Source organism: Pristiophorus japonicus, chromosome 21, assembly GCF_044704955.1.
Source record: "Pristiophorus japonicus isolate sPriJap1 chromosome 21, sPriJap1.hap1, whole genome shotgun sequence".
Lineage (NCBI taxonomy): Eukaryota > Metazoa > Chordata > Chondrichthyes > Pristiophoridae > Pristiophorus > Pristiophorus japonicus.
In genome coordinates, this window is record NC_091997.1 from 2,186,861 (window position 1) to 2,197,386 (window position 10,526).

Genomic DNA, 10,526 nt, shown 5'->3' on the forward strand with positions numbered 1-10,526 from the left:
AATCTAGTAACACACTAATCATTATTGCCCAGATGCTTCCCCACAAAGATATTCTCTGGCTGATTAAGTTCAAAATCTGATAAACTGTCCTTGGTACTCTGTAAGATGTTGAACATGGCAATCATTTTTCATAGTATTGACAAATAACTCAACGTTTCTTCCTTCTACAATTGGCGGCCCCATATTGCATTGCTTAACAGAAGCACAGTTAAAGTCTCCTATGGTTTAACTGCACTGATTTACTGCTCTCATTTTTCACAACGCTCCCCATCCTGCTCCATCTTTGCCCCAGAGACCAATAACACGTGCCAAGGATCATCCCCTGATCACCCCTAAGCTCTAGCTGCAGCCAAACTGTTTCAATACCTGCAATACCTGCTCTCCAATCTTCTTCTTCTCAACTGCAGCTAAGTCATCTTTTATAAATAAAGCTACTATCCTTTTGCTTTGTGACCTGACCTATCTATGCAGAATACTGTAGAATTTGTCAGCTGTACTTTTGAAACACCATTAATATTCAAGCTGGTTTCAGAAATACCAATTACGTTTCAATTCTCTATGGAAGTGGATGTCTTTAATTCTAGCATTTTATATCTGATATTTCTACATTAATATAAAAGAATTTTGTTCATGCCTTATGTAGTTCACCTTATGTAAACCAACGTGATCGCTGTAATTGAAATTAAATTGTTATTATTACCACCATCAAACTGCCCTAGATTCCCAATCCTCGTGGAACTACACACAGTATCAACTATAGTATCCTCTGTGCCAACTAGTTTAAGTACTTCCCAGTGGAACTTTCTACATTCTAAGCTGGTCTTTGAGCCTCTAACCTATTTGAGTGTAACTCATGTTTCCTGAAAAAAATACCTACCATTAAATGATCCTCTGTTATCTACCAACACAAGTGTTTTTTTTAACTCCATGGGTAGATTTTTGTGCTGGAGTGTAAAATGGGTGATAGTGAGTCATCAACCCGTTTTACATCTCTCCCAATTCTTATTTGGTGATGATGATGTAGATGTAAAACAGGCTGCCGACTGACTATTGTTGGACTGCTTTCTTGTTCTTTTTCATGATGTTGCTTTGAAAGTCAGATTACACATCAGTTGTAGCGATGGCAGGATCAGGTCTTTATTAAAACTTCATACTACACAAAAACCAGTCTGAAAGCTACTGAGACATAAATTTCACAAAACCAGTGCATGCTCCCTGCTTGTGAGACACACACGTTCCGTTTTCCAATGTCTCTTATACAAAATCAGTTCATTGACCTCTAGATTCCATACGTACTATCAATAAATCATGGTACATCAAAAGTACATACAGATACTAACCAATGTAAACTAAACAACCAGCCACAACCTCCTGAAATCGGTTTGTTGCCGCAATCGACTCTTGCCATGAATTTTATTACTATAACACACAGGTGACCAAATTGACACATTTGACATCCTCTCCTTTGATCTGATACCTAATATACAATCCAGGCTGATCAGAAAACCTGCTTGAACTTTTAACCCAGCATGTGGCATCTCAGACTGCGCCAAAAGTGAGGCGTTTCAGACTTTTGGCGTTCCCACAGCTATCACCCATTTTACACTACAGCGCAAAGTCAAGATCTACCACATGTCACCAGCCAATCGTTAAAACCAATGGCCTTGTTACTCCTTTCTGATGAACTTCCAGTGACTGGCAACAATCCAGAGACAACTGACTTAGCTCTTTTACCCTAAATTTAATTACCATTCTCTGGCAATTGTAATTTAAAACGACAGACTTCCTAGCCATTATATATTTCATATGGATCTGTAAAATAATTAGAGTTTCCCTAATTTCTTCTTTCATTCAACCATTCACCTTGCTGTCTATATTTTCACATTCAACCCAGAAAACACATAACAGCTCTAGTAAAAGACTTCCCTCTGCACATCGCACTGTCAGCATGTCCCGCAATGAAGTGTGCAACTGACAAAGCTCTATCACGGAACTTACAAACTGTGGGACTTTACTCTGGAGGTGGGCCCTGTTGTAATTCTATCCTCCCTCTCCTTTTCTGGGTTTAAGAACAGGTAGTAGAGGTAGAGAGGGATCAGATGAGCTGCTGGGAAGCTGGGAATTGTCTTTCAAAATCTGAGAAGAGCCAAAACAGGAAAGCAGTTATTAGTGCTGAGAAGTGTGATATGAATTAGATGCAACTGTGCAGGGCCAAGAACTAGCAGCAGATTTGCCAAGGAACGCATCGACTCAACCAAGTAGTTTAGGGCTTCCACTTCCCTATGAAGCTTTAGCAATTTTGACTTCTAGGGAAGCAAAATTGGAACTTTCGGAGCAAGAGACGACAATACCTCCTTTCAACCTCCCCTCCACCCCTCCAATAAAGGGGGATACCGTAGTCATTGCACTGGAGCCCTTTGACCTCAGAGTGGCCATACTGAGGACAGAGGCCAGACCTGCTTCGTTTCTGTCTTGCACCATTTGGCTTTAGTCACAGAAACACTGTAAACCGAAACCTCCCACTCAGTCACAGGCTACCACACAAAGTTACAAAGGGTTTAAAAAAAAAATCCCCTAAAAGTCCTACATTTAAAAAAGTTAAAAATCACGGTTTACATCGTTTCAAAGTTTATATACAGAAACAAAGTCAGCCACCAAGCAGCAAGTCCGAATGCAATCTATTCATTAGATTCAGAAGGGTCCTAATGCTCCTAACCTGCCTGCCTCCTATTTAAAAAAAGGGGGCAGACAAAAAGCAGGAAACTATAGACCAGTTGGCCTAACATCTGTGGTTGGGAAAATGTTGGAGTCCATTATTAAAGAAGCAGTAGCAGGACATTTGGAAAAGCAAAATTCAGTCAGGCAGAGTCAGCATGGATTTATGAAGGGGAAGTCATGTTTGACAAATTTGCTGGAGTTCTTTGAGGATGTAACGGACAGGGTGGATAAGAGGGAACCAATGGGTGTGGTGTATTTGGACTTCCAGCAGGCATTTGACAAGGTGCCACATAAAAGGTTACTGCACAAGATAAAAATTCACAGGGTTGGGGGTAATATATTAGCATTGATAGAGGATTGGCGAACTAAAAGAGAACAGAGAGTCGAGACAAATGGTTCATTACCTGGTTGGCAATCAGTAACTAGTGGGATCAGTGCTGGGACCCCAGCTATTTACAATCTATATTAACGACTTGGAAGAAGGGACTGAGTGTAACGTAGCCAAGTTTGCTGACGATACAAAGATAGGAGGAAAAGCAATGTGTGAGGAGGACACAAAAAATCTGCAAAAGGACATCGACAAGCTAAGTGAGTGGCAGATGGAGGATAATGTTGGAAAGTGTGAGATCATGCACTTTGGCAGAAAAAAAATCAAAGAGCAAGTTATTATTTAAATGGAGAAAGATTGCAAAGTGCCGCAGTACAGCGGGACCTGAGGGTACTTGTGCATGAAACACAAAAGGATAATGTTGTGTATGGAGAAAGAGTCAGACTGAACACTGTGAGCTCAAAGTAAAGTGTGACCGTAGTCTTTTATTGCAGGTCTCCAGAGTGCCTCTCCAACCTTTGAAGCCTCCTTAAATACCTCTGCTCCCAAGGGATTATGGGATCCCTTGAGGCTCCAGGGGATTAGCCCTCTGGTGGCTGTACAGAGTAAATACATGTCCACATATATAACAACACTTCCCCCCCCACAAAGTCAATAGTGTAACTATTTACAATGTGAGTCGATCTGGGGCCCTTCTTGCCTTGGTTGATCGTCTTGGTGTGAAAGCTGGTGTTGTTGAATCATTTGTTGGGCCCTCGCTGTGCAGCTGGCCTTGCTGGGCTGCCTGGTGTGTTGGGCCCTGCAGGGCTGCTGTGGATGATGGGTTCTGCTTCGTGGTCAACCGGGGTGCCGGTTGCCACTGGTGTGTATGTTGGGGGTCAAAAAAGGTAGGGTCCAAGGTGGGTTCCTCAGGATAGTCTGTGAATCTGAGTTTGATTTGGTCCAAGTGTTTCCGGTGAATGAGTCCATTTGAAAGTTTGACCCGAAACACCCTGCTCCCCTCTTTGGCCACGACAGTGCCGGGAAGCCACTTGGGACCTTGTCCATAATTTAATACAAATACAGGATCATTGATTTCAATCTCGCATGACACATTTGCGCTATCATGGTATGCACTTTGTGGAAGCCGCCTGCTCTCTACCTGTTCATGTAGATCAGGCTGAACTAACGAGAGCCTTGCCTTAAGTGCTCTTTTCATGAGCAGATCAGCAGGTGGGATCCCAGTGAGTGAGTGGGATCTCGTGCGGTAACTAAGCAGGACTCGGGATAGGCGAGTCTGCAGTGAGCCTTCAGTTACCCTCTTCAAGCCTTGCTTGATGGTTTGCACTGCTCTCTCTGCCTGACCATTGGCCGCTGGTTTAAACGGGGCAGATGTAATATGTTTGATCCCATTACAAGTCATGAATTCTTTGAACTCAGCACTGGTAAAACATGGCCAGTTGTCGCTCACCAGGACATTGGGTAGGCCGTGTATGACAAACATGGCCCACAGGCTTTCATTGGTGGCAGCGGGCGTGCTAGCCGACATTATCTCACATTCAATCCACGTGGAGTACGCGTCTACAACCACAAGGAACATTTTACCCAAGAACAGGCCTGCATAGTTGACGTGTACCCGAGACCACGGTTTGGAGGGCCAAGACCATAAACTTAGCGGCGTCTCCCTGGGTACATTGCTTAACTACGAGTAATGAGAAAAGACCACGGTCCATCTCATTCGCCTTCTACCAGCGTGTATTACATCTGTGAACGCAGGATTCTAAGTCCGCATCGATACCGGGCTATCACATGTGGGACCTGGCTATCGCTTTCATCATTACGATGCCTGGGTGGGTACTGTGGAGGTCATTGATGAAGGTGTCTCTGCCCTTCTTGGGGACCACTACTCGATTGCCCCACAGAAGGCAGTCTGCCTGTATAGACATTTCATCTTTGTGCCACTGGAATGACTGTATCTCTTCCTGCATTTCCACTGGGGCACTGGACCAGCTCCCATGAAGCACACAGCTTTTGACTAGAGATAATAAGGGGTCCTGGCTTGTCCAGGTTTTGATCTGCCGGGCAGTGACGGGTGATTGCTCACTCTCAAATGCTTCCATAACCATGGCTAGATCTGCGGGCTGCATCATTTCCACCCCCGTGGTGGGCAATGGCAGCCAACTGAGAGCATCGGTGCAGCTTTCTGTGGCAGATGGCGTAGTTATATGCGGACAATGTGAGCGCCCATCTCTGGATGCGGGCCGATGCGTTGGTATTTACCCTTTTACTCTCGGAAAACAGGGATATAAGTGGCTTATGGTCAGTTTCCAATTCGAATTTTAGCCCAAACAGGTATTGATGCATTTTCTTTAGCCCATAGACACACGCTAACGCTTCTTTCTCAATCATACTGTAGGCTCTCTCAGCCTTAGATAGACTCCTGGATACATAAGCAACCGGTTGCAGTTTCCCGAAATCATTAGCTTGTTGCAATACACACCCGACGCCATATGACGACGCATCACATGCTAGTACCAAACGCTTACATGGATCATACAACACAAGCAATTTGTTTGAGCATAACAATTTTCTTGCTTTTACAAAGGCATTTTCTTGGTTTATGCCCCAAACCCATTTGTCCCCTTTTCATAGTAAGACATACAGTGGTTTGAACAGTGTGCTGAGACCCGGTAAGAAGTTACCAAAGTAGTTCAGTAGTCCCAGGAACGACCGCAGCTCCGTCACTTTCTGTGGCCTCGGTGCGTTCTCGATTGCCTCCGTCTTCGCGTTGGTGGGCCTGATGCCGTCCGCCGCAATCCTCCTTCCCAAGAACTCCACTTCAGGCGCCAGGAAAACGCACTTCGAGCGTTTTAACCTGAGCCCCACGTGGTTGAGTCGACTAAGAATCTCCTCCAGGTTCTGCAGGTGCTCGACTGTGTTCCGACCTGTGACCAAGATGTCGTCCTGGAAGACCACGGTGCGCGGGACCGACTTCAGTAAACTTTCCATGTTTCTCTGGAATATCGCCGCCGCTGATCGGATTCCAAACAGGCGTCTGTTATAAACAAAAAGACCTTTGTGCGTGTTGATGCAGGTGAGGGCCTTCGATGATTCCTCCAGTTCCTGCGTCATGTAGGCTGAAGTCAGATCCAGCTTCATGAACATCTTTCCTCCCGCCAGTGTTGCAAAGAGGTCGTCGGCCTTTGGTAGTGGGTATTGGTCCTGCAGGGAGAAACGATTGATAGTTACTTTGTAATCGCCAAAGATTCTGACAGTGATTTCTCCCTTGAGGATTGGGACAATAGGACTGGCCCACTTGCTGAACTCGATTGGTGAAATAATGCCCTCTCTTTGCAGCCAGTCTAGCTCGACCTCTACCCTCTCATGTACGGTACTGCTCTCGCCTTGTGATGGATGGGTCACGTCCCCGGAATTAGGTGGATCTGCACTTTTGCTCCTTGGAATTTCCCGATGCCTGGTTCGAACAGCGAAGGAAATTTGTTTAAGACCTGGGTACACGAAGTGTCGTCAGCGGGCGATAGCGCTCGGATGTCGTCCCAGTTCCAGCGTATCTTTCCCAGCCAGCTCCTGCTGAGCAGCGTGGGACCATCGCCCGGTACCACCCAGAGTGGTAGTTTGTGCACCACTCTATCGTAGGAGACCTTTATGGTAGCACTGCCGATTACAGGAATCAGTTCTTTCATGTAAGTTCTTAGTTTCGTGCGAACTGGAGTTAAGACTGGCCTTGAGGCCTTGTTGCAGCACAACCTTTCGAAAGTCTTTTTGCCCATGATGGACTGGCTCGCGCCCGTGTCCAGCTCCATTGACACCGGGAGTCCATTTAGTTCAACATTCAGCATTATCGGGGGACAATTCGTGGTGAATGTGTGCACCCCATGTACCTCTGCCTCCTCGATCTGAGGCTCTGGTTCGTCGTGATTCTCTGTCGATCTATCCTCCTCTGCAACATGGTAGTTTGCAGGTTTAACAAGCTTTGCAGCTCGCCTGCACACTCGTTGGAGGTGTCCCATTGTTCCACAGCCCTTGCAAACGTACTCTTTGAATCGGCATGAATGGAAACGATGATCACCCTCGCAGCGCCAACAAGGTCTTAATGGCCTTGCATTCATCACCCTTGATGGTGGACTCTGAGATATCTGCGGACGTGCAGCTGCAGGTATGTGTGACCTGTCCTGTACGTTACGGTTCGAAAACAACATCACGTTGTTCACAGTACTTGTAGCAGCACTTGTGTGCTGAGAGATTTGCTTCGTATTGTCATTGGTGGCAATGAACGCCTGGGCTATCGCTATAGCCTTACTCAAGGTTGGGGTCTCTACAGTCAAAAGTTTGCAAAGTATGGTTTCATGGCCAATGCCAAATATGAAAAAGTCTCTGAGCATGTGCTCCAAATGTCCTTCAAATTCACAATGTCCTGCAAGGCGTCTTAGCTCGGCGGCATAACTCACCACTACCTGGCCTTTAGACCTTTTGTAGGTATAGAACCGGTACCTTGCCATCAGAACGCTTTCCTTCGGGTTCAAATGCTCTCGGACCAGTGTGCACAAATCGTCGTACAGTTTCTCCGTGGGTTTCGCTGGAATGAGCAGATTCTTAATGAGGCCAAACGTTGGTGCCCCACAGACGGTGAGGAGGATCGCCCTTCGTTTGGCAGCGCTCTCTTCCCCATCTAGCTCGTTGACCACGAAGTATTGGTCGAGTCGCTCCACAAAAGTTTCCCAATCATCTTCCTCCGAGAATTTCTCCAGGATGCCCACTGTTCTCTGCATCTTTGGCTTCGCTATCTGTATCTCGTCGCCAGTTGTTGTGTATGGAGAAAGAGTCAGACTGAACACTGTGAGCTCAAAGTAAAGTGTGACCGTAGTCTTTTATTGCAGGTCACCAGAGTGCCTCTCCAACCTGTGAAGCGTCCTTAAATACCTGTGCTCCCAAGGGATTATGGGATCCCTTGGGACTCCAGGGGTGAGCCCTCTGGTGGCTGTAAATACAAGTCCACATATAGATATGTAAAGAGAAAAAGGTTATTAAAGACAAACGTAGGTCCCCTGCAGTCAGAATCAGGGGAAGTCATAACGGGGAACAAAGAAATGGCGGACCAATTGAACAAGTACTTTGGTTCGGTATTCACGAAAGAGGACACGAACAACCTTCCGGTTATAAAAGGGGTCGGGGGGTCTAGTAAGGAGGAGGAACTGAGGGAAATCCTTATTAGTCGGGAAATTGTGTTGGGGAAATTGATGGGATTGAAGGCCGATAAATCCCCAGGGCCTGATGGACTGCATCCCAGAGTATTTAAGGAGGTGGCCTTGGAAATAGTGGATGCGTTGACAGTCATTTTCCAACATTCCATTGACTCTGGATCAGTTCCTATGGAGTGGAGGGTAGCCAATGTAACCCCACTTTTTAAAAAAGGAGGGAGAGAGAAAACAGGGAATTATAGACCGGTCAGCCTGACATCGGTAGTGGGTAAAATGATGGAATCAATTATTAAGGATGTCATAGCAGTGCATTTGGAAAGAGGTGACATGATAGGTCCAAGTCAGCATGGATTTGTGAAAGGGAAATCATGCTTGACAAATCTTCTAGAATTTTTTGAGGATGTTTCCAGTAGAGTGGATAAGGGAGAACCAGTTGATGTGGTATATTTGGACTTTCAGAAGGCGTTCGACAAGGTCCCACACAAGAGATTGATGTGCAAAGTTAGAGCACATGGGATTGGGGGTAGTGTACTGACATGGATTGAGAACTGGTTGTCAGACAGGAAGCAAAGAGTAGGAGTAAATGGGTACTTTTCAGAATGGCAGGCAGTGACTAGTGGGGTACCGCAAGGTTCTGTGCTGGGGCCCCAGCTGTTTACACTGTACATTAATGATTTAGATGAGGGGATTAAATGTAGTATCTCCAAATTTGCGGATGACACTAAGTTGGGTGGCAGTGTGAGCTGCGAGGAGGATGCTGTGAGGCTTTAGAGCGACTTGGATAGGTTAGGTGAGTGGGCAAATGCATGGCAGATGAAGTATAATGTGGATAAATGTGAGGTTATCCACTTTGGTGGTAAAAACAGAGAGACAGACTATTATCTGAATGGTGACAGATTAGGAAAAGGGGAGGTGCAACGAGACCTGGGTGTCATGGTACATCAGTCATTGAAGGTTGGCATGCAGGTGCAGCAGGCGGTTAAGAAAGCAAATGGCATGTTGGCCTTCATAGCAAGGGGATTTGAGTACAGGGGCAGGGAGATGTTGCTACAGTTGTACAGGGCATTGGTGAGGCCACACCTGGAGTATTGTGTACAGTTTTGGTCTCCTAACCTGAGGAAGGACATTCTTGCTATTGAGGGAGTGCAGCGAAGGTTCACCAGACTGATTCCCGGGATGGCGGGACTGACCTATCAAGAAAGACTGGATCAACTGGGCTTGTATTCACTGGAGTTCAGAAGAATGAGAGGGGACCTCATAGAAACATTTAAAATTCTGACGGGGTTAGACAGGTTAGATGCAGGAAGAATGTTCCCAATGTTGGGGAAGTCCAGAACCAGAGGTCACAGTCTAAGGATAAGGGGTAAGCCATTTAGGACCGAGATGCGGAGGAACTTCTTCACCCAGAGAGTGGTGAACCTGTGGAATTCTCTACCACAGAAAGTTGTTGAGGCCAATTCACTAAATATATTCAAAAAGGAGTTAGATGAGGTCCTTACTACTAGGGGGATCAAGGGATATGGCGAGAAAGCAGGAATGGGGTACTGAAGTTGCATGTTCAGCCATGAACTCATTGAATGGCGGTGCAGGCTAGAAGGGCCGAATGGTCTACTCCTGCACCTATTTTCTATGTTTCTATGTTTCTATAACAGATAGTATGCAGGTACAGCAAGTGATCAGGAAAGTCAATGGCATCTTGGCCTTTACTGCAAAGGGGATGGAGTATAAAAGCAGGGAAGTCTTACTACAGCTATATAAGGTATTGGTGAGGCCACACCTGGAATACTGCGTGCAGTTTTGGTTTCCATATTTACGAAAGGCTATACTTGCTTTGGAGGCAGTTCAGAGAAGGTTCACGAGGTTGATTCCAGGGATGCGGGCTTTGACTTATAAGGAAAGGTTGAGTAGGGTGGGCCTCTACTCATTGGCGTTCAGAAGAATGAGAGGTGATCTTATCGAAACGTATAAGATTATGAGGGGGCTTGACAAGGTGGATGCAGAGAGGATGTTTCCACTGATTGAGGAGACTAGAACTAGAGGGTACGAGCTTAGAATACGGGGCCACCCATTTAAAACAGAGATGAGGAGAAATTTCTTCTCTCAGAGGGTTGGAAATCTGTGGAATTCGTTGCCTCAGAGAGCTGTGGAAGCTGGGACATTGAATAAATTTAAGACAGAAATAGACAGTTTCTTGAGCGATAAGGGGATAAGAGGTTATGGGAAGCAGGCGGGGAAGTGGAGCTGAGTCCATGATCGGATCAGCCATGATCTTATTGAATGGC

The 10,526-nt window shown here is 45.9% G+C and overlaps 1 protein-coding gene across 1 annotated transcript in view; it reads right to left on the reverse strand.

Annotated features, from left to right (window-relative positions):
* med24 (mediator complex subunit 24) overlaps positions 1–10,526 on the reverse strand; it is a 590,098-nt gene that overhangs the window by 523,536 nt on the left and 56,036 nt on the right. The gene's annotated exons all lie outside the window — the stretch shown is intronic.